Below are 25,647 nucleotides of genomic sequence, written 5' to 3'. Positions count from 1 at the left end.
AGGCCTATGTGCTGAATGGGTGTTACCTCACTCAACATGAGAACCTAAAAAGACCTTACCTTAAAAAGGGCCAGGGTCTTGCATTGCATCATGGGCCATCTCCAGTTATCCTGATGAATATCTGGCCACTGACCCCAGATGACTCTGGAGGAGAAAGTGAGGCTCATGACCTTGCACCGCTCTCCCTCACTCAAATCAAAGTCAATTGCAAGTCACGTCATTGTCTCCCTGATGTCATGGTCCAAACAGAGGACAACCACAACCACAACAACAACAACAACAACGAATTTGTTAGGCTCTTACTAAGTGTCTTATCAGAGAGGATAAGGAGAAGAATGTGAGTTCTTGGACCTATTCAAAGTCCCAGGAGTTCTCTTTTGTCATCTTAAACTGATTGGGGGAAGGTAGGTACATTTGTGCAAAGTCCATCAGTACAATATCATGGGGTTATTTTCCCTGACATCTCTGGTTAGCCCACAGGCTTTTTCTTGGTTGGATGGTTGGTTTGTCCTCCATTCTTAAAGAAGACCAAAATGACATCACTATGTTGAGGTCAAGGTACGGTGTGCCTGACCGTGATTGTTCCGTGGCTCAAAAAGCAGAACTGCTACTAACTGCTCTTGCTGCCCTGCAGTTGGAAAACTCACTGTAAAAGTGAGACTTAAACAGTTAGAGATCTGATCTAGATCTCTAATTCTATACCAGAGGTCCCTGTCCAAGGGATCAGGTGGTTCAGTTGAGTCCCATGGCCTTTGCTTTCCACTGAGACTCAGTCAAGCTCGCCGAGTGGAGACCTGGTCCTCAGCTTATGGGTCTAAATGAAACCCAGGAGGTTTTAGTAGCTCTTGCTATCGAGGCTGCTATCACAGTGCCATGTTCAATATAGTCTTGGGGCAGCTGCTACTAATCTTAGTACCAGAATGGGTTTATGAACAAAGATGTTGGTATAAGGGCAGGCTCAGAGACTAACAAACTGAATTCAACTGAACACAAGGCAGATAGATAAACAAACGTTCATTGATGCCAAGACATAAAAACACAATCAGATACATAGAAGCACTTGCTGGCAAAGTCCTCCTAACTCTCAGCAATGTAAGAGTTAAGTCTATGCTAGCAGGAAGAGATCTTTGGCAAACTCACCCTGCTAGGCTCTTTGTGAAGTGTACACATACACACACACACACACACACACACAATACCAAAGACTTTAATTTGTGATAAATGAGAGTCCCTTTTTTCAGGCCAAATTTCAGATCTTTTAGTATAGTCTCATTAATTTAAGAGCTCTAGACTTTACTTTCACTTTGTGCATAGTCTCTGGATCTTAAGATCTTATAAATAGGTTTTTTTCCAGGTCCTACTGGCTGTTTCCACAATGTCATGGGGTGGAGGGCAGAGAGAGAGGGAGGAGGCCAACTTGTTCTCCAACCCTTGTAGAGACTTTCTGGGATGGGTCCTATCAGCTTCTAGAACACTGAGTGAGAGAGCCTACCTAATTTCTTACCTTTGAAAAGAATTTCTGGGGCCTGCCTGTTGTAGGTCTTACCTTGGCTCAGAAGAATTTGGATAGGATTCAGTGAGAAGTCCAACCTCAGGAGGCAATCTCCCGAAGAGAAGCCCCTTGTTGAAATCAGCCATAGTATACTTCTTCCAAAATTCTTCCAAAGGGCCGGCCCCAGGGGATTGGAGTCCTGCACTCAAATCCCTGTGTGGTTGCCAATTGTTTCAAGAGAAATTCTCAGAGACAAAGTTCCAAGCGCGATCCATTTATTAGCAAGACTAACAATTGCCAATACATGGAGTTAATAGCCTTTCAATGAAGACGACAGAGCAAAATCTTGAGCAGAATAGGTATGTTTTCTTCTGATTGGCTAGAAAGTAAAAACCTCTCACATTGGCTCAATATTACAATATTTGGACCTCCCCTTCTGGAACCCCCTTAACCACAAATAAGATATGTGATCTGAAGAATTTGGGAGTTTCCACAACAGCTTAGATTGAATCAGCTTGACCTTTAAGTTAAGCAAGTTTCTCTGGAATGTGGGCGAGGGGTGAAGTTATAAGCGTGCAAGTGCAAATCACAAGACAAGAGTGGAGAAACAAGTCACAAGAATAGAATCTTGACCCAAGTGACCTGAGGTTATCTGAGTAAACTTGCGAGAGTAAGGAATAGCTAGGGGAGATATTAAATTTATTTTGATTAAGTCTTTTGTTAAGACCTAGAATTAAAATGGAATAGAATTAAAAAATCAATTTTCGATTTCATACTGTCAGTTTCACCCTACCATCCTCCCAGTCACCCAAGCTCTCAAACCTAGGTGACATCCTTGACTTCTCTCTTTCTATAATTCCGCCATATCCAATCTGTTGCCAAGTTCTATTTTCCCTTAGTATCTCTCCTCTGACACTATCACTGCCCTGGTGCAGGCCCTTGTCATCTCATACCCGGACTATTTTTTTTCTTTTGAATATTTAGGGAATCTTTATTTTCTAATCTTAGAACATTTCTACATCTGATTTCTCCTCAGATACTCTTGCAAAACTTTCAGTTTCCTTAAATCTGCAGTATGCTGAGAATGACTGATGAGAGATTGCAATAGCCTGATAGTGGGTCTGTCTGCTTCAAGTATTTTTTTTTCTTTAGTCCATCTTTCACTCAATTGTCAAGTTAATTTTCTTAAAACATGTCTGACCATATCATCCCCATCCAGTAAATTTCAGTGACTTCCTATAACCTCCAGGATCAAATATAAAATCCTCTGTTTGGAATTAAAAGTCCTTCACAGTCTGACCTCCTCCTGCCTTTTCAGTCTACTTATAACTTATTCCCTGCCAGGTACTCTACCATCCACTGACACTGGCTTCCTCTGCTGCTCCCTACACAAGACACTCCCATCTTCAGACTCTAGGCATTTTCACTGGCTCTTCCTCATGCCTGAAATGCTGTCTCTCCTCATGTCTGCCTACTGGTTTCCTTGGCTTCCTTTAAGTCCTATCTTCTATAAGAAGCCTTTCCTGATCACCTTAATGCTAGTGCCTTCCCTCTACTGGATATTCCCCAATTTAACCTGTATATAACTTTTTTGTACATAGTTATTTGCATGTTGTCTCCCCCATTAGATTATGAGCCTCCTGAGAGTAAGGACTGTCTTTTGCCTTTCTTTCTATCCCCAGAACTTAGTATATTGCCTGGCACATAGTAGATACTTAATAAGTGTTTATCGACTGACTGAATGGTGGAAACAAGTGGCTGTTCCATACCTACTTTACTTTGTACGTTGATTACCTCTTCCACTCCCCACTTTGGGGTGGGGAAATTCCCTAGCAATTAGTCAAAACCAAAGCTGGGACATTAGAGTAAAGGCATAAAGAGCCAAAGAGTGTGAGAAAAAGAGCCTGACTCTCCTTTTAGGTAGTCATTCTCTCCCAGGACTAAACCCAGTCTGTGTATGTCTGGGTCTAGAACTGAGAAGGACCTCCTAGTAGAAAGGGAGAAGGCACAGTGCTCCAGACCTCTAGGTCTAATGGTTACTAATGAGATTATTGATGAGATCACATATCCATTTAAGTATCTGGAAGGTCTTGTACTAAGTAATGTGGATGCAAAAACAAGAAGTCCCTGACCACAAGGAACTCACATTGTATTTTATCTTTTTCTATTCTATTCTAATCTCACCATTGTTACCATCATCAATATAATCATCATCATTATTTCATCATTTAGAGAGAAACTACAGAGGTTTTAGTGAAAAAAAGAGATCTATTATTAAGAGATGATAAAGAGAAAGGGGACTTTCTAATCACTCCTGCTAGACTTCACAAATCAACCAAACCTTGATGGGATAACCATGGATCTAGGGTCTGATTCTTAGTTATTCTGCTTCTTCAACTTACTTTTATTAGTTTATCTAAGAATAATCAAGCTCTGGGCAACTTACTCCCATTAACCAAATTCATAGGATGGTAATTTACAACCCACAATGCCGATTTGTGAGTTTACGCTAAAGAATATAACTTTACAGTGACTAGATAGTAATTTCTGTTATCCAAAGTTCCACTTTCCCGTTATGAGACACCTGAGAAAATGAATGAATGAGTCTTTATGGAGTTTTTGGTAAGTGGATGGTTAATTAATATTCTTCTTTTTTCTTTGCTTTTCCTGTACCATTTCTTAATACACCATCCTCCCACTGAACCATCACTTATGACAAGGAAAAGCAATCAAACAAAAACAACTAAGTAATAACAGGTCTGACAGCCTGTGCAATATTCTACACCTGTAGTGTTTCTTCTCCTTACTGAGGTGTTTCATCATCTCTTTTCTGGGACCAATTCAACTCAAGCAAGGGAAATATTTAAATATGAAAAACAAACAGGTATATGAGTTTTGCCCTCAAGACACTTAAATTCCCCTGGGGGCAAACATCACCCATAAGATAAATAAATACAAAATACATACAAAGAAAATAGAAAGTAGTTTCATGGAAGGAAGTCACGTTAACAACTAAAGGGACAGAAAGGCACTCCTATAGGATCAGGCCCTTGAGTTGAGCCTCAAAGACAGCTAGGAATTCCAAGAGACAGATAGGGAAGGAAAGCATTCCAAACATGGGGACAATTTGTGCAAAGGAGATAGAATGTTATTGGGGAGCAGCAAGAAAATTGGTTTGGCTGGAAGGAAGGATGTGTGAAGAGGAATAAAAAAAAAAATTAGTTTAGGAAGATAACCCAGAACCAGATTGTGAAATGTAAATGAAGGACTTGGTGTTTTATCATATAAGCAATTGGGAGTCACCAAATTTTCTTGAGCAGAGAAATGACAAAGGTGATGTTTTGTTTGTATTTATTTTGTTATTCAGTTTGAGGATTGGTACGAGAAAAAAGAGAATTAGCAACATAGTTATCATTTAAAAAAAAAGAACTATAGTCACTGAAGTACGTGTTTTAAAGAGAACAGAAGGAAGATATAGTTTACCTATCAGATTTATGGAGAACAGAAGAATTCATGACGAAACAGGAGATAGAGAACATTACAAAATGCAAAATGGATAACTTTGATTACATTAAATTGAAAAGTTTTTGGACAAACAAAGCCAATGCAACCAAGATTAGAAGAAAAGTAGAAAATTGGGAAAGAATTTTTACAACCAGTATCTCTGATAAGGGCCTCATTTCTAAAATATCTAGAGAACCAAGTCAAATTTATAAGAATACGAGGAATTCCCAAATTGATAAGTGGTCAAAGGATATGAATAGGCAGTTCTCAGATGAAAAATTAAAGCCATCTATAGTCATATGAAAAATGCTCCAAATCACTATTGATTAGAGAAATGCAAATCAAAACAACTCTGAGGTACCACATCACACGTATCAGATTGGCCAACATGACAAAACAGGAAAATGCTAAATGTTGGAGAAGATGTGGGAAAATTGGAACACTGATGCATTGTTGGTAGAGTTGTGAAATGATCCAGCCTTTTTGGAGAGCAATTTGGAACTATACCCAAAGACCTATAAAAATGTGCATACCCTTTGACCCAGTAATAGCACTTCTAGGGCTGAATCCCAAAGAGATCATAAAAATGTGAAAGGGATCCACATGTACAAAAATATTTATAGCAGCTTTTTTTGTTGTGGCAAAGAATTGGAAATTGAGAGGATGCCCATCAATTAGGGAATGGCTGAACAAGTTGTGGTATATAAATGTAATGGAATACTATTGTGCTATAAGAAATGATGAGCAGGCAGACTTCAGAAAAACCTGGAAAGACTTGTATGGTCTGATGTGGAGTGAAGAGAAGAACCAGGAGAACGTTGTACACAGTAACAGCCACATTGTTCGACTAATATTGATAGACTGAACCTTTCTTAGCAATACAAGGATCTAAGATATCTCTAAAGGCCTCATGGTGGAAAATGCTATCCACATCCAAAAAGAGAACTATGGAGTTTGAATGCAAATTGAAGCATACTATATGCTATTTTTTTTCCTCTGTTGTGTTTTGTTTCCTATTTCTGGTGGTTCCTCCTGTTGGTTTGAATTCTTACTTATAACATCACTAATGTGAAAATATATTTAATAGGGATGTATATGTATAGCCTACATCAGATTGCATGCCATCTTGGGGAGGGAGGGGGAGAAAAATTTGAAACTCAAAAGCTTATAGAAGTGATTGTTGATAAAGCAAAATAAATTAACAAAAAAATTAAAATAAATAAAGAGAACAGAAGGAAAGCTGGTAGGAAACTGACAAGCACAATAGCTTTGAAAGTTTCCCATTGAATTTATCATATACTTAAAAGAAAAAGCAAGTTGTACGTAATAAAGATTCACAATTTCATCTACAATCTTCTTTTTCTATTTTACTTTGTATGTGGAAATCCTTATTTTGTTTGGAATTTATTAAATTCAAAATTAGAAGAAATAAAATCACGCAAGGGAGTGATGTGGTCAGACCAATGTTTAGGATTATATATTTAGTAGCTATGTGAAGGATGCATTTTCAGAAGAGAAAGACTAGATGCAGGGAGGTCAATTTGAAAGTGGTTGTAATAGTCCAGATGAGAAATGATGAGTGTCTGAAACAGGGTGGTGGCCATGTTTTTAGTGAGAAGGGGCAAAATAGAATAGATGTCATGGAGGTAGAATAAATGCAAGGTCTGGTTGAGCAACTGATTGGATATGGATGATGACGGAGAAGGAAGGATCAAGGACTCCTAAATTATGAACTTGATTTATTAGGACTTTGGTAGATACTTGATAGACAACGAGAAATTAGGAAGGAGAAATGAGTTTCAGAGGAAAGATAATGAATTGTTTTGGACATGTTAAGCAAGATGATTCAATACAACTCATTTGAGTTCAGCTGCCATTTAGTACTATTTTTATTTACATTATTGTAGTCATGAATATTATCTTTCTCTGTTATCAGTTCATATAAACCTTCCCATATTTCTTTGAATTCCTGTTATTCGTTGTTTCTTGGATTGCAATGGTATATTATTACATTCACATACCACAATTTGTTCAGCTATTTGCCAGGCAAAGAATATTCACTTTGTTGCCATTTTTTGGCTGCTATAAAATGTGTTAGCCTGAGTATTTTGCTATGCATAGGATATTTCTTTAGGCCTTTACCTCATTTAGAATATATTTCCAGTAGTGGGATCACTAGGGGCGCTAGGGGACATAGTGGATATAGTGCCCAGCCTCGAGTCGGGAAGACTCATCTCCCTGAGTTCAAATCTGGCCTCAAACACTTACTAGCTGTGTGACCCTGAGCAAGAAACTTAACCCTGTTTGCCTCAGTTTCCTCATTTGTAAAATGAGCTGGAGAAGGAAATGACAGACCACTCCAGTATCTTTGCTAAGAAAACCCCAAATGGGGTCATGAAGAGTTGGACACAACTGAAAAACGACTGAACAAGTGGAATCACTGGGTCAAAAGATAGAAAGTTTATTGACCTTTCTCCCACAATTACAAATTGTTTTCTAGAAAACTCATAGCATCATCAACAATTTATTAGTGTGTTTAGCTTCCTAGAACCCCTAAAACATTATTACTGTCTCTTATTATCATTGTCAGTTTGATAAATGTGAAAGGAAATAATTTCCATTCTCTGACAAGTGATTTAGAGCACTTTTTTTCATATGGTAGTTAATTTTTTTTTCTTTTGAAAACTATTTGTTCATGTTCTTTGACCACTTATCTCATGACTCTTATTTATTTATGTCAATTCCCTATAACATCTTCATGTTTGAACCTTAGTCCATTCAGGTTATAATAGAGCCTAGAGAAATTCATCCATGTATGCATATATATAGTCAACGCTCCACAACCACACAGGAAGGGTACAAGACATTTTGCAAAGATTCACACAGATTGGAGTGGAGCTACAGAAGAAGGCATCCAGGCTAGAGAGAAGATTGGAAACCAAGCTATAAAAGAATAAGCTCAAAGAACTTAGTATGGCTAGCCTAGAGAAATAAGATTTAGCTGAGACATGTTAACTGTCTTCCAGTATTTGAACGCCTGTTATGTGGAAAAGAATTCAAGCTAATATTTCATGGAAGATGCAGAAAGACAAATGACAGCTCAATATTAAAAGAATCTTTCTAGTAATTAGCACTGTCCAGAAGTAGAAGGGGATGCCTAGGAAGATTTACCGGAGCCTGGATGGCCACTTATCGGGGAAGCTGTAGGAAGGGTTCTTATTCTGATGCAATTTGAATTGGTTGACCTAAAGTCTCTTTCAACTCTGAGATTTTATGGACCATTTTCAATTGACAGATTCCTAGTCCACACTGATTTGGTCAAATCAAATTTGACTCAATTAGCTGATTTGGTGGTATAGCTCCAGTAGATAAATGAGGCCTCTCCATTGATGGGAATATTTCTGTGCCTCTGGGGATAGAGCTCCCAGGTAGCCCAATGGCTATATCTGTGATAGTGGGAACTAACTGCATTTCCAGCCAATGGGATAAGAGAATCAATTCAGGAAAATATTGGGTTTGGTGACAAAAGCAGGACTAGGAAATAGGTGACCTGAGGTTTAGTGCCACCTCTGACCTTAAGTAGTGATGAAAGCTTAAATAAGATATTTCCCTTCTCAGCACTTCAGTTTCCTCATCTGTAATAAGAGGGGGTTGGGCCAGATGATGTCTTAGGATGTCTGAACTAGGGGAACCGTAGAGACCTAGGACTACCATACGAGGAACACAGACTGGTTTATTCATTTATTTTAGAAACCCACAAATGACCCAGGAACAAATTCAAAAGCTGGGATTTTACCACACATCTCCATGGCGTTAAAGTAATGGGGACCTTTAGAAGACAGGTTCCTTACTAGTCACTTTGAAACTTGGATGATCACATTGCCATCTCTGGCAGCTTAGGGTCCTGAGAAATCATCTAGACCAATCTCCTTGTTTGACAGAGGAGAAAATGAAGGCCTCAAAAGGGAAATGACTTATGCAACATCACTTAGAAAATGGCAGAGTTGGACCAATGTCAGTATCAGAAATGTTTCACTTTCGATGATCATCTTACCCTGACATTCACTGGATTAGAGATCTTTTTAGGTTAAAACACTCTTTTAAAATTAAAACACTCTGAAAGTGAATCAGCCATTCACACCTTTGTGAGAATTAGTTTAGTGAAATTGGTTACCTGGGAGAGATGCTCTGTAAGAATTGAATGAGTGTGTAGGGGATGGGGAAGGAAAAATAAGAGGCGGCTTTTAGATGATGATGTTGTTAGAGGAAAAGCCTTGTCTGTGTGTGTTGAGGGTGGTTGGGGGGGAGATTAGGATAGCCTTGAGCCCTGGTAGATTTCCCTAGAAGAGTAAAGAGCAGACACCAGAAGATGGGAGAGCTATGCAAAAATGTGAAGAATGCCCAAGACAAACTCCATTTTGCCTAGTGAATCCTAGTAGGGAACTTTTTCTGATGTCTGACATCGCTCCCTGAAGATTAAACACAGTTTTTTTTTTTTTTGTTCTGTCTCAGATAAGGAGTTCTATATGACAAACCTTCATAGCCTTGCTGATATGCTTCCTTCCTTCTTCTCTCTTCCTCTTCCCACAATCATCAGACAATGCAGTCCTCCTTTCTCAGGTCCCCCCATCCAGGCCAGCAAGTTATGACTCTTTTCTCTAGCTTCCTAAAACCCAGCTGGGGATTTGATGATAGAGTACTTTCATCCCTTTTCTCCTTTCTTCGGTCTGATGGGAGCAGGAACAGAAGTCAGAAGATTAAGGAACAGGGACAGGACTGGGGGATCAAAGTTATGTTTTATGTGTGTGGAGGTGGATAGCTGCTGAAATGGTTCTAGCTTCAAAGAAGAGCATAGTTTTTGGACCATAGGGTAGTTGGGTAACAGAATTTTTTAATTTCCCCGTCATGTTGATGATGGGAATGATGAAAAAAAGGTAAGAATGAAGGTGGGTTAGCATTGTTGTTGTTTTTCAGTCGTGTCTGACTCTTCATGACCCTGTTTTGGGGTGTTCTTGTCAGAGATACTGGAGTGGTTTTCCATTTCCTTCTCCAGCCCATTTTATAGATGACGAAATTGAGGCAAACGGGGTTAAGTGCCCAAGGTCATGTAGGTAGTCTGAGGTCCAATCTGAACTCAGGAGTCTTCCTGACTTCAGGCCCAGCATTGTATCCACTGCACCACCTAGCTGCCCTAACAATACTTACATGGTTTATTTTTTAAGAAGTGCATGCTAAGTTTAACAAGGTAATAATGAAATTGCCCTGTTTTGACCCCCTCCGAATTTTTTTGTCTATATTTTAATGAATTATAGATGTTCTCTCTACCTCTCTATAACTACCCCTTCACTCCCACAGAAGCCTTCCCTTGTAACACATTGGCCATATCTGAAAATGTATGACTTGTTCCACCCTTCCTGTGCAGGGGTTCTTAACCTGTTTGCCTTAGTTTCCTCATCTGTAAAATGAGTTGGAGAAGGAAATGGCAAACCACTCCAGTATCTCTGCCAAGAAAACTCCAAATGGGGTCATGAAGAGTTGGACAGGACTGAAAAATGACGAATAACAACAACTTAAGTATGGTTTAACATCTGATCTTTTTTTTTTTGCTCTTCATATATTGAAATGTTTGATTGATTGATATTGATATTAATAATCATTAAGTTCATAATAAAGTAAGTAAAGCAAAAAAAAAAAAACAAAGAATGAAAAGCCATTATGAAATTGTGAGCATGTCAGGGAGGGCCTTCTCCTTGTCTCATGGTTCAGAACTAGCCAGTGAGACAGGCCTGAGGCAGCTACAGGATTATATAGGATAGGCAACCCTAGGGCTTATGAGATTCTCTAGTTGTCTGTGGGACCCAGAGCTAGGTAGTGTGTTACTCACTTAGTTGGGCAATAAGTTGGATATTTAATGGGCCACTTGTTTCTCAGACATTCATTCTTTTTGTACAAGGCTGAAGGAGCTTGGAGGGACAGCAGGTGGAAGCATCTGTCACCTTCACATTTGAGTGTGTTTTATCTGTAGGATAAACCTGTTGTTGTTTTTTTATTTTACATTAATCCTTTAATAAAATAAACTGACAAATATGAATTTTTGAATTTGAGGTAGGGAAATAAGACATGAGAAGAGAAATCCTGTTTTGGGGTAGAACAGAATTATGTTAACAACCATTTAGAGATATCCCCTATTCAGAGAGAAAACTTCCATTAAAACTACCTCATTATCCTTCCTTGTTATTAGAGGCATAATTAGGAATATTCCCACTAGGAATCAATGTGGAAGACACTCTCAAATGGGGGAGGCACCAGCAGACACAATCCCAAAGTGGGAGACAGATACTCTCAATCATTGGTCTCCAAGAGGAGAAGCTCTAGGGCACCCTGAGGGGGCTGCTGGATAGGCTGGCTATCCTTCCAGAGGAAGCAGGTCATCTACCACCTTCCTTTCTCTCTCTCTCTCTCTCTCTCTTTTTTTAACTATTCCTGATAACTTAGTGCTAAGGTTAGTTAGATCTTCACACTTGATATCTTGAAAGTTTGATTACCCAGGTTGGAGGGGGAGTGGTGAACCTCAGAGAAGAAAAAAAACACTTTGGGAAAGAAGATTGAAAGAGGAATTCAAGGAGGGGCATGCTAGAGCCAACTTGAACCTGGAACCAACTGTTAAATTTTCATTGTAAACATTTCTACCTGAGAAATTGGCAAATGCTACAAATCAGGGCTTGATTTATTGTTTTGTTGATTGTCTAGACTTAAAAAAGTGATAGAGAAAATTTTAATAATGCAGATTAAATTTAAAAGCATATCATGCAGCTCACCCCTGGATTGGAGCCAATTCCATACACCCCCAAACAAACTCTCATAGCTGCATGTTAAAACTGGAAAGTGCTTAGGGATTATTTAGTCCAACTCTTTCATTTTATGGAGGAGAAAAGAGAATAGACGTGACTTGCCCAACATCATAGGGAAGGTCCTCGCAACTTTTTGAAGTTGAGGCCAACCGTGGTGGAAAATTAAATGTCATATAAATCTTGTCTACATTCAGACTAATTAGAGCTAGAGGGGATGTTTGAAACCATCTCATTTTATAGAGCATAAAGAAGAGTTAGTGTCTGAACAGGGACTTGAGCCAGGTCTCCTGACTTCTTAGATGCCACCAGTGTTCTTTCAGCCAGGTTGTGGAATTCTTCCCTCTCTCAGGGACACCAGCCCTTCCAGAGTAACATGGTCTCCCTGGTCTCAAGACTCATGACAAGTAGGTGAGCCAGGAGAAGTGATCTTTGATCCTTTCAGATATGCCTTTGGCTCTACTTTGACTATCACCTCCAACAATTCCACTAGGCTCTCATCAGCAGGAAAGCTTGGGAAACAGAAAACAAAATCTCCAGGGAATTGGAGAGACAGAGGCATTCCTAAGAAGGCATTCCCCTCCAGCAGAGGCTAAATAGCTGGCTTCCTCACCAGTCATCCTTGCCCCAACTGAGATTCCTCCTCCCACAACCACCCTTCTTTTCCTAGGGGCAGACAAGAACCCTGAGGTCTGGAAAAGGACTCCTCCCTCTTTCTTGTCTCATTGGATGGCCTACCATATTTTCAGCCTGGATCTCCTGAATCTCCCTCATCCCAATGCCATTTGGGGAGAGGAAAAGTTTGAGAACCACACAAGGTGAAAAAAGAGAAAGAATAAATCCTGGGGCTAGAAGAAGCAGAGGTTTCTCAGGAAGGCATGGGCCCTCCAGCAGGGAGTGAGGGCCATCTCCATTTCCTGGACTTGCTGTATATAGAGATGACCTGCCTGCTTCCTCATCAAGATTCAGGGGGTTCACCCCTGATCTCGGTGATCCACCACATCTTTGCCTTTTGAATTCATTCACATAGTCTTTTTGGGGACCTCCCTGAAGTACTTATATAATATTGAATGTTATAATTATCTGTGCTTATAGCTAACCCCTCTCCTAGACTCCATGAGGGTAGGATTTGTGTCTTGTCTTTGTATTTCCCTCAGCACTTATCATTCGGTATACGACAAATACTTAATAAATATTTTTTGAATGAATGGAATAAATGGATCAATTCAGTGCCTAGGCAATCTCTTTACAATACAATACAATGTAGTAAACATTTACTAAGTGCCTTAAGGCAATTGAGGGTCCTGGTGAGGTATGAGAACCCAAGCTGATAAAATCTCTGTGATGATGTTTCCTGGTGATGAGCTTTTTTTTGGGGGGGGGGGATGGAGAGATGCACTGGTAGGAAATAAAATAATAATAGCTACCATCTATGTGCTATAAGGTAGTACAGTGGATAGAGTGCTGGGCCTGAAGTCAGAACAACTCATCTTCCTGAACTCAAATCTGGCCTGACACATTTACTAGTTAGTGTGACTTGAGCAAGTCACTTAACCCTGTTTGCTAATTTAGTTGCTCATCTTTAAAATGAGGTAGAGAAGGAAATGGCAAACCACTCCAGTATCTTGGCCAAGAAAACCTCAAATGGGATCATAAAGAGTTGGACACAACTGAGAAACAAAAAGCACTTATATAATGCTTACTATGTGCCAGCCATCATGCTAAGTGCTTTGCAAATATCTCATTTTATCCTCACAACAACTCTGGAAGATAGATATTATTATTATCTCCATTTTATACTTGAAGAAACTGAGGCAAACAGAGGTTAAGTGACTTGCCCAAGATCACAGCTAGTGTCTGAGGTCACATTTGAACTTGTCTTCCTGTCTCCAGGAACAGCCCTCTACCACTGTACCATTTAGCTACCTATCAGATGTAACACTTACTACCCTAGCTGGCTCCTACCTGAAAGGCTAGGTATATTACACTTTTCTCCTTCTGCAGTGTTCTCTGGTACCCTCTGGGTATTAGGAAGTATCTAAGCTCTTTGCCATTGACTCCAGCTTCCTACCAGTGGTGTTCCCTATAATTGTAGGGGGTGTTTCCCTACACCCCAGTTCCATTTAACCACTAACAGGTTAGTTTTTATAAAGAAATACTTACTTCAAAGGTATAATTACAAATAAACAAAATGTTCTAAAACATGTTGAGCATAATCTCCACCCCCTCCTTGGTACCACCTCATACTCTGGGGAGGGGAAAGGGATCAGGTTCATATCTTAGCTTAGTTCCGATACAGCACAGTCCCAGTTCTAAGTCCAAAACCTCCTTTGGACTCAAGTCCTCATCACCTTGACTTCTCAGGGCTTCCTTGCCAGGCTGGCTGCAACCTGTGGAGGGTACCTGAAACTGAGGAGAAATGAAACAGAACAAGACAAATATTCCCAGGCCCATTTCTTGGAGCCATAGTAAAAGAAGGAGAGCAGAGGAAGACCTCCCCTCTCACTGGTTCATGGCACCTACTCTGTGGATCTTTACCCTCTGGAAGCTACAGGAAAGAGTAAGGAGAGAGAGGGACTGTTCCAATCTCACCAGTTTTGAATAGAATCCCTGTCCCAAAGCCCATTGGTATGGGAATCTCTCTGCATTGGAGGAGATCAATACCCTGTCCTTCTGAGGAGTGGGACAGAGTTGTTAAGACAGAAAGAGCTTCACTTTCTTCAGTCTTCTTCAGGACTCTGAGTCTCTTTGGAAAATTCTGGCTTCGAGCTTTCAAAAAGAAAATTGAAGAGGCCAACCCCACTTCAGGTTGCTGAAGGAAAAGATTCTGGGGAAACATGAGAGGAGCTGGCAGTCTCCACAATGACTCTATCTTCAGTTTGCTACAGCAGAGACTTTGGGGAGTTTCCCCTGGGGTGATATCTGAAACTCTCTTGGTTGAGCTGAATTACCTTGCTCCCAATGGGAAAGCTCCTTCACTCTGCATTGTCTGGTATATATTATCCTATGTATACCTTCTCTGATTTACGCTTTGCTATAATTTGGATAAATGGGTTTCTTTACTATTTGTTATGTGTGTTCATCATGGAAGTAGTATTTGTTTGGAAACAGATCAAGTCTTGAACATAAAGTTTGAGGTTTTCCTTCCCCTCAATAATGACACAGCAGTTAGATTGAACCTGATTATATCCCCTACAACAGGGGTCAGAAATCTGTGGCCTCGAGGCCACATGTGGCCCTCTACGTCCTCACGCATAGCCCTTTGACTAAATCCAAACTTCATGTAACTTCTGTGTTTGGATTCAGTCAAAGGGCCACATCTGAGGATCTAGAAGGCCACAGGTTCCCCACCCCTGCCCTAAACTAATAATATTTAAGGGAGTAGACATAAAATTCTAGCATGGTATTCTCACTCTCAGAGGAGAGCAGAGTGGCCTCAATTTCCTGCTTGCCCTATGCTAGTTATTAAAGTCACCCTTGGAGAAGGTGGGGGGATGGTGGAAAAGAGAATAGAGATTTCTATTCTGCTCCCCTTCAAGCCACAGGACATCCCCATGCTACAGGAATGAGGTAGGGGGACAGCCCTTGTTATGGTGGAGCCATGCCACATAAAGACACGGCCTTTTATGGCCTGTTCTGACTATGCAACCAATCGAAGGAGGCTACCCCCATCCATGCAGTGAGGGCTATAAAGAACCTCCATATTAGATGATCAGGGCATGTTCACTTACACAGAGAAGGACAGTACATGCTTATTGAAAATGCTTTGAAAATTTTTTGCTGAAGTTGATGTTCAGTTTTGCCAAACTGTTTTTTTTTTTCTTTTTGATTCTTTATGACAAAGGATTGCTCTTTAGAGAGGATAACAGGGAAAGATGTAATTAGAAATAAAGCTAAACTAAAAATAAAACTATCAATGAATATTCTAAAATTTCAAAATTAAAAATTAAAAGTTTGCTTCAGGATTCAGTTGTCTTACAAATAAATTCACAGAGAACCTTTAGTGAAGAGATCATTTGTTTAAACTGAACGAAAATCGCATCTCTCTAGTTTTCTTCACTCTTTTTTAAAGTACATTTTTTCTGATATCTTTAGTTTTTACATTCCCTACGTTTCCCATTGTATCCCTCCCCCACAACCTCTGAGTCAAGCTGTCCTTTATAGTTAAGAATTTTAAAAAGGAGAACAAAAAGTTCCGCGAAACTAACCAACATACTGCAACAGTCTGATTTTATAAGCAGTGTTCCCCATCTGTAACCCTCACCTTGCCAGGGTTGAGGGGAGGAGCTATCTTCTCACATATCTTTTTGGGGGCCAATCTTGGTAATGATAATTTTGCCACATTCAGTTCCAATTGTTTTATTGTTGTTATTCTTTTCATTCATATTATTGTAGTCATGTATATTGTTTTCCTGGTTCTGCATACTTCATTTTATATCAGTTTTTTTGTATTTGTTGTTTCCTACAGCATAATAGCATTCCATTACATTCATGTTCTACAACTTATTTAGCCATTCCTCAATACATGGAAATCTACTTTGTTTCCAGTTTTTTGCCACCCCAAAAAGTACTGCTATAAATATTTTGATATAAATGGAGTCTCTTTTTTTGTCATTAACCTTCTTAGGGTATATGCCTAACAATGGAATCTCTGAGTTAAAGATTAGTCAGTCTTCTTGCATAATTCCAAATTACATTCCAGAATTGTTGGACCGATTTACAGCTCCAAAAACAATGTATTGGCAATTATCCTTTTTATATACCCTCTCCAATATTGACTTTTCTCATCTTCCGTCATTTTTTTTCAAATGTGCTGGGAATGAAGTTTTTTTGATCGACAGTTTTCTTATTAATGATTTGGGGCATTCTTTCATTGGTTGTTAATAGTTTGCATTTTTGAGAACTGTTTATTCATATTTTTGACCACTTTTCTACTGGGGAAGAACTTCCTTACTTTATCTCAAAATCTAGCTGTTGCTTTATTGGCCAAGTATCTTAGCACAGATTTTCTTATTTAGTTATCCTACATTATTCTGAGTCCTAAAGAGTAACAAACTTTAGAACAACAATCATCACAGTAAGGACTGGGGTCTCCTAGAGGGCCATGATATAATCCTAAGGAGAATATGTCATAGCCATAAAAGGCATGTGATTAACCCAAGAGAACATAATAAAATGAGTCAAATCCTACCCTCCTCATAACCAAGAGTTTTGGAGTTTGCCTCCAACATAACCACATCTACACTTCACATATTTTCTCTGAACAGTTCTTTATTGTACTTCCTCCCCATTGATGTGCTTCCAACCTTCCCCATTCTGCCCCTGCCATAGATCCTTCAGGACAGTAATAATCTACAGCAGTAGCTGCACAAGCTCCATTTGTAAAATTACTTCCCCTAACCCATATCCACTGCCCCCAAGATGACTGGGGTAGGTGTTGCTTGGAGGATAGGCTCTATACTACAGAGGTATGACTTGTGAATAAACCATTAACTTATACTGTTTTGGGTTTAACAGAGTGATATAGCCAGTAGTGCATGCATATAGTTAATAGGGATAGGACCTGGACCTGTGATCTCATTAGTATAGGGAAGTTCTGGGTGAGAAAACACTCTCTATCAATGCAGGTAAGCACTTTCTCTTCAACTTACAGTCTTAGTTACTTAGAGCACAGAGAGATTGCTAGGCAGTAACCTTTATTAAACACCTACCAAGTGTCAGGCACCGTGCTAAGCTTTTGGGATACAAAAGACAGTCTTTGCTTTTTAAAAGCTCACAGTCTAATTAAGGAGACAACACACAGACAATCGTGTTCAGACAAACTATATACAAGATAAATTGGAGATAATCAACAGAAGGAAAGAACTAGCATTATGTTACAATAGAGTGTGAGGTACTGTCTGATGTTGGCAGCTACCAGGTTGGGCGCTGTGGCAAGGGTAGGGTAGGATCTGGGTATTTTGGAAGTCGAGGCAGGGGCTGTGGTAGGCAGAGTCGTGTATACTGGGATGGGCTGGATACGGAGAAGCCCTGAGGCAATTGGGCAATGCTTTGTGAGATAAGCTGGGTACAAGGAAGTAGTCGGAGCTTGAGCTCCTGAGGCAAGGGGCGGTGCCACGTGGGAGTGGGATGGCAGAGGACTGAGTTCCCTCTGCTTAGTCCCCTCCCTATATGCAACATCATCCCCAGATGCCTCTTGTGACCTTCCTGACTTCCTGGGTCCCTTTGTGCAGCACTGACCCAGACCCCTCCTCCCAGTGTCTGAGCCTGACTTCCTAGGTCACGTACTCTTGTCTATGCGTCATTCCCAGATGCCTCCTTCCTGTATCCAATCCTAGCCTCCTACGTCACTCCCTCCCCCTTGGTGTGCTAAACTCAGACAGCCCCTTCCGGTATCTGACCCTACAATCATTGGCTAGTAGCGGGCTGGGGAGGAGGGGCTAGGTAGGTACTTAGGAACAAGCGTGGTCAGATCACACGTGCGCTCTCCCCTGGCTCCTGCCCCGTTGCTCTGGCCTTGCTGCTTGGGCTTGCTATGATGGCTTGCTGTGTTGGCCTCTGAATAAAGCTCTGGTGTTGGTGCCTCCCGATGGCTCATCTCTGTGTGGTGATCCGGCTGAGGACCGAAGACCTGGGTGTGGGTAAGACTCTGGTAGTGTGCTTCTTATAAGAGAAGTGGGTACCGGCGTACGGCTGGTAGAAGGTCGGCGTGCGGCCAGTATAATAGAGTAAAGAAATTGCGTCCAGACAATGATTTATTAAGCAATGTACACAATCTGCAAAATAAACCAGGACAAAACTCTTAGCAGTTTAGGACCCAGAAGCTTAGTTTCTTCCGGTCAATATACAATTTGGAGAGAGTGAAAAATAGGATATAGGGATTAAGACACCTGGTTTCTTCTTGGTGGGGGGTGGGATGGTTAGGAGACACTCAGGTGAGGGGTAGAAGGGCACTTTTGTGGTTAAGTGACAGTGGGGAGGGGGAGTAAACTTGTGCAGTTTCCAAAATCAGGTGACTTCCATGGAGTTTGAAACTTAACTTCACAAAATGGCTGATAAAAGACAAAATGGAATCACTAATGCTAATTTTTAATGTAACATTTAAGAGAGATCAGGAAAGACTTCTTGTAGAAGATGGGATTTTAACTGGGACTTAAATGAAGCTGATACAGATAAGAGGCAGAGATAAGGAGTGAGAACATTCCAGGAGAGGAGCTAATGAAAATGCCTGGAGTCTAGAGATGGAATGTCAGGTGCAAGAAATAGCCAGTGTCATTGAATCACACAGTTGGGAGTAAGACATTTATTAAGCATCTACTATGCACCAGTCATTGGGATAAGTGCAAGTGCCAAGAAAGGCAAAAGACAGTCAGTCCTTGTCTTCAAGGAACCCACAGTCTAATAGGAAAGACAACATGTAAACAACTATGTACAAACAAGCTATATGCAGGATAAATAGGAAATAATCAACAAAAGGAAGGCAACAGAATTAAGAAGGATCAGGAAACATTTCCTGTAAAAGGTGAGGTTTTAGCTGGTATTTGGAGGAAGCCAGGAAAGCCAGGAGGCAGAGATAAGAGGAGAGAGCATTCCGGGCATCAGGAACAGCCAAAGAAAATGTCTGCAGTCAAGAGATGGAGTGTCTTGTTAGGGAATAGCAAGAAGGCCAATGTTACTGGATCAAAGAGTACTTAGTGGGGTATAAAGTATAAGAAGACTGAAAAGGGAACAGGTTATAAAAGACCTTGAATACCTAACAGATTTTGTATTTGATCCTGGAGGTAATAGGGAACCACTGGAGTTTATGGAGAAGAGGGTGACATGGTCAACCATGTATTTATGAAAATCACTTTGGTGACTGAATAAAGGATGGAACAGAGTGGGGGGAAACTTGTGGCAGGCAGACTAACCAGCAGGCTATTGCAGTAGTATAGGCATGAAAAGATGAGGGAAAAGAGGGAGTTCTCAGTGAATGGCCTCAATTTTTTCTAGTAAAATATGAGGCAAGATTTTCTGATGAGAGGGTAGGGAGAGGAGGAGCCAGGAGAAGTTTGAGGAGGGAAGAAAATGTTTCAAAGAGTAGATATGGAGAGTGGGAGTGAATTGATAAGGGAGGTATAAAGAGATTGTATAGCAGCAGTGAGGATCCAGTTGAGATTATGTAACAAATTTGTAGTGGATCCAGTGAGAATAGTTACATAATTTTCTCTACCTTCATTCAGCAGCATATGTATAGGAACAAAGGTAGCAGATGGTGGGAATGATCTAAGGCTGAGGCTTGGCAGGGCACAATCAACAATATGATTGAGACAAAGGACTCAAGAGAAGAGAGTGGAGTTGAAATGGTTCATCAAGGAGTCTAGATGGGGAAAGGATAGAGTAGCTAGTGCAGACATGTTAGCCTGGAAGAGAAGTGAGGGGTCAAAGGATTGGAAGTCATGGAAGAGTAGGGTTGGTATGGAAAGGCAAAAGGAAAGGTAGAAAACCAGCAGCCTGTGATATGATAAATTAGTTTCAAAGTTCTTGAATGTAGTGGTGGTATATTTGTGGGTGATGACAAGATCAAGTGTGAGCATCCTTGTGTGGCTGAGTTGCGGTAGAGGAGTGAGTCATGGGAAAGAAGTAGATTGAAGAACTATAAGTTGGGGTGTTTGAGGGAGTATCAATATATATGTTGATGTCCCCTATTTGGAAGGCAGGATTTGGGGAGGAAAGACTGTAAGTCAGGTACTGAATTCATTGAGGAAGGAAGAGGGATGTACTGGAGGTCTATAGACAACAACTATCAGGTTTTTGATTAGGTAGAAGATGTAGATTATATGGACATTGTGGGAATTGAGTGAGCCACACTGACTCCAACTTGTGACTAAATTCCTGATCTAGCTCAGTTCCCTTTCTATTCAATCATGGTCTAGTCCAATTTCTGTCTTGTGAGAAAATTTTATTTGATTGTGGGATTTGTGAGAAAACTTTAGTGCATTGTTTGAACCTAGCACTGGGTGGCTGGGAAGCTGGATCTCCTTTACCTTCTATTTGGAAACCCTCAACTAAGGACCTCAGTTATGCTGACCAAAAACCCAGTCAGATCTGAAAATTGAGTCAAGAAGTTTTCTCACAATTACATGTCTCAAGCAACTAATGTATCTTATCTGAAAATGGCCCTGTAATCAGTTACTATTTCCTTGTTCCATCGATTGAACACAGACACTTGGGGAGGAGTGGGACATCTCTTTTTCTGATTTCAGGGACTGTATCTATTTGCTCTCCCCCTCCCAGCTCAGAAAGCCCCTAGTCTTTCATCCAATTAGAAATCAGATTACCTAATTTTGTATCCTGGTTTATATCCTGTTAATTGTTTTTTTTTCAATGCATAAAAATCTGTCTTCCTCTGTATTTGGGGTCCAGTGCCAAGCTGAAGAGGCCTGGTCCCCATTTGTTATACAATTGGCATGCACTGCTTAATATATCGATATGCTCAGAAATTCAAACCTTTGTTTCCTCATTTGTTTCTGATTTCACCTGTCATAGACCCAAAGGAGGAGAGTTAATGAATGAAGGTGGTGAAAAAACTTGGAAGTGGTGATGGGAAACAAAGAGTATTCCAACTCCTCTACTTCAGCTAGTGAGCTGAGGGAAATGAGTGAAAGTACAGCCAGTGCTGGAAAGGGTCGCCAGGGAGGATCTGTCATCAGGGGTGAGCCAGCTCTCAGTTACAGCCAGAAGATAGAATTGAGTAGGAAAGGAAAAGATTTAAGATGAAAGCAGACTTGTTGACTGTGGAGCAGGCATTCCAGAAGGCACAGTGGAAGGGATGGATAAAATTTGGTTGGGACTTTAGGGTGGCTGGGTTGAGGGGGGTAGGAATAAGGAATTGGTTACTGGGGAATGAGGAATGGGATTTGGATAAGAACCTACGGGAATTCAGAATCTCTGGGATGTGAAGGGTAAGATCAGGTGTGTGTTAATCATTCATTGAAAGGTATCTCTTGGGGCAGCTAGATGGCACAGTGGATAGAGCTCCAACCTTGGAGTCAGGAGGACCTGAGTTCAAATCTGGTCTCAGACACACAACGCATGACACTTACTAGCTGTGTGACCCTGGTCAAGTCACTTTACCTCAATTGCCTAGCAAAAAGGGAAAAAAAAAAGAATAAAGGTATCTCTCCTCTTCCCAGAGTAGTTTGGAAATCAGGTAGGAGACATGCACAGCATAAGACAGAAGGCACACAATCAGATAGAGGGCCCTGACTTCTTCTCTCCCCTTCCCTCTAGAGACTTCTCCTTACACTACTACTGATGGTTGGAGATCAGGCAGGAAAAGGGCACTTCACGATGGAAAGCCCCCTCTCCTCTTCCTACAGGAGGAACACACAGTACAAGATGGAAGGCATATGTTCAAATGGAAGGCTTTGCCTTCACCTTTCCTTTTTCCTTTGGAGGCTGGCAATCAGTCAGGAGATAGTGCAGGAGCAGATAATGGGAGTAAGAAGACTGGAAAAGTAGGAGGGTACCAGGCTGTGAAAGGTTTGGAGTGTCAAATAGAGGATTTTACATTTGATCGTAGAGCTGATAAGCAGTCACTGGGCTTTATTGAATGGGGGAGCAGGATAGTAAGACATATTTAGGAATATTAATTTGGCAACTAAGTGGAAGATGGACTAGAATGAGGAGAGATTTGAGGCAGGAAGACCAACCACAACGCTGATGCAATAGTCCAGACATGAGTGAGGATCTGAGGGCCTACACCAGCATGGTGGAAATATCAGAAGAGAGAAAGGAGCATACAAACAGTTCTTGATTTACATAGATTCCAATTGTGCAAATTCCACTTTGTTGTTGTTATTTAGTTGTTTCAGTCATTTCTGACTCTTTGTGATCACATTTGGGTTTTCTTTTCCAGCTCATTTTACAGATGAGGAAACTGAGATAAACAGGGTTAAGTGACTTGTCCAGGGTCACATAGCTAGTAAATATCTGAGACCAGATTTGAACTCAGGAAGATGAATCTTCCTGACTAGCCCTCTATCCATTTTGCCACCTAGCTGCCCAACTTTGACTTTATGTAAAGGATTCTGAAAGAAATCCACATTCCTAAAAAACACCTATGTTAACTTTACTGTTCAGTACTGTTTGATCTCTCTCTCTCCCTCCTCCTCCTCCTTCTCTTCCTCTTCCTACTCCTCCTCCTCTGCCCCCCCCAGCTTAGCACAACAGGGAGTCCCACACCTTCACACACACACACACACACACACACACACACACACACACACACACACAAACCCTCCAAGTGAAAGCAGAAGAACCAATGTGCTGCCACTGCCACCTCCACCAGATTGGGGGCTTGGCTTGAGACCTCTGTTATTGTTTATCCCTTATTCTCAAAAAGGACCAATGATATCACCAAGGTGCTATTTTGACTTTCAAGTGAATTAGATTTGCCAATGACATCACCAAGTGATGTCTTGGCTTTTGAGTAAATTGGATTTAAGTGAGGCAGAGCTGTGCAAAGTCATCAGACTCTCTCCCCTCCAGAGTCATGAAAGTCTAGTGGCAAGACAAAAATCAAGACAATTGGCAATGGCCCAGGATGCAGTGGATAACTTTGGCCTTTCTAAATTAAAGTCTTTCAAAGACCTCAGTTTGTCTGAGGCAAGGCCCAGCACCAGAGAAGAGACGTTTGGCCCCCTCTACCCACCTACCCCAAGTGTTTGACCCTCTTGTGTCTGTTTTCTGTCTGCTCTTGGGTACCATATGTCTGTCCCCATCCCATGTATTCCTCCTCCTGCTCCTGTTCCCTCATCCCCCTGCTCCCACTTGAGTGCTGGTCCCCTCCCAGGAGGGCCTTTTCCTGCCTCCCTTCCTTCCAACAGTCCATTTATGTAAAACAAGAACTGTCTACATATAGGAGATGTTATTAAGGTAAAAATCAACAGAAATTGGCAACAGATTGCATATGAGGTGGAGGTGGGGTTAGAGAGAGTGAGTAGTCAAGGATGATACATAAGTTTCAAGCCTGGGTAGTGAGAGAAATTAATATTATACTATTATATTAATAACTAAATATTAATTTGTGATCTACCCTTTTCCTTCTATTTCTATTGAGACCCAACTACTGAAAAGGTCAGTCAGTGTCTGAAGGGCATGGCTGAGTAATGAAATTACTCCTAGCACCAAGGCACATGCTGTTAAATAGATTGGGTGGATCCTACCCAACTGGGAAACCTAATTTCTGTTTAGAGTATAAACAGAATCCAGTCTGAGTGAGCTTTTGCCTGAGGGAGGATGCCCCTGTCCTTGATACCCTCCATTAGAGTTTAAAGCAACCCCGCTCATAAAAGAGAAAACTAATCAGAGAGGTGCAAATGAAAATGGCTTCCCCTACCATGATGCCTTGAGACTACTGAGCCTCATGATCAAGGCACATTCTCAGCAAAAGGAATTTTTGCCCACCTCCTCATTAAATGTCGACCAATAAGGATTGAGTTTCACTCATCAGGGGAATTCTCTTTCAGAAGGAACTTAAGGCACTTCAGCATCTCCCTTGGCATCTTTGATACCAACAGAAATCACTGACCATCAACTTAGTGATTACAGGCTAGTCTAATTAATAAATTTATTATTTGTCACAGCTGGGTAGGATGGCAGTGCCCTTGATAGTAAAAAGGAAGTTTGGAAGGGGAGAGTGTTTGGAGGTAAAGATAATGAGTTTTAGGCATGATGAGTTGAAGATGTCTATGAGACATGTCGATGCCTAATAGGCAGTTGGAGATGCTAGTCTAGAAATTAGGAGAGAGGTTCAGGCTGGAGAAGTAGATCTGAGAATCATCAACATAGAGATGGTTATTGAAAACATGAGAGCTGTTGAGATCACCAAGTGAAATAGTATAGAGGGAGAAGAGGTTCCAGGACAAAGCCCCGAGGGACATGCCTGTTTAATGAGTATGCCCTGGACAAAGAGCCAGCAAAGGAGAGTGAGTAGGAATGGTTGGGATTGGGAGGGGAACTAGGTTACAGTAGTATCAGAAACCCAGAGAAAAGAGAGTATTGAGTAGAAGAGGGTGGTTGGTAGTGTCAATTGAGTCTCAACAAAGACTACAGAGGAGTCAAGGAAGATGAGGATTGAAAAAAAGGCAATCAGATATGGCAATTTCTCAAGAGATCATTGGTAACTTCGGAGAGAGCAATTTGGGTAGAATTATGAGATCAAAAACCAAATTGTAGAGAGCTAAAAATAGAGTAAGAAGAAAGAAAATGGAGGCATCAATTATAGATAAATTTAGCCAGGATTGCAGTCAGTATGTGCCAAAGGCAAGACTTGAATCAGGTTCTTCCTAGTTGGGAGAGTAGCTCTTTATCCACTATGGGGAAGAAGGAGTATCATTTTTTTTATGATAGGGATGTACAACCAAGACAGTTTGGTGATCACTGCTCTAGGCTCCTCTCTCTTAAGGTCTCTTGTGAATGTGGGACTTGCAAGATCTTATTGATTCTCCCTAGACAATATCTCATATTCATCCCTTTTTTTCTTAACCTCACAAGATATTTTGGGGTTTATGAGCTAGATTTTTTTCTTAAGGACCACACCTTAAACCCAAATCATTCTGACCCTCATTGATTGACCAGTAACAGCTCAGAGTGAACATAAATAGCAATTGTTTCTGTTTTGACCAGAAACCCTGAGAGTCTTCCGCTCCCAGATTAATTTTTTTTTGACTAGGTAAAAGAGGCTATTCTCTGCCTCATTTCTTACCTAGCCTTAATCACTGAATGTGTGTTGCCTCAGTCAAACTGAGACCTGGGAAA

At 40.8% G+C, this 25,647-nt stretch overlaps 1 protein-coding gene across 1 annotated transcript in view; it reads left to right on the top strand.

The window, feature by feature from the left end:
• BIRC7 (baculoviral IAP repeat containing 7) overlaps nt 1–25,647 on the top strand; it is a 59,842-nt gene that overhangs the window by 21,501 nt on the left and 12,694 nt on the right.

This window comes from Vombatus ursinus, unplaced genomic scaffold, assembly GCF_900497805.2.
Source record: "Vombatus ursinus unplaced genomic scaffold, bare-nosed wombat genome assembly UNPS02000580.1, whole genome shotgun sequence".
Classification (NCBI taxonomy): domain Eukaryota; kingdom Metazoa; phylum Chordata; class Mammalia; order Diprotodontia; family Vombatidae; genus Vombatus; species Vombatus ursinus.
This window is presented reverse-complemented; position numbering and strand designations above follow the sequence as displayed.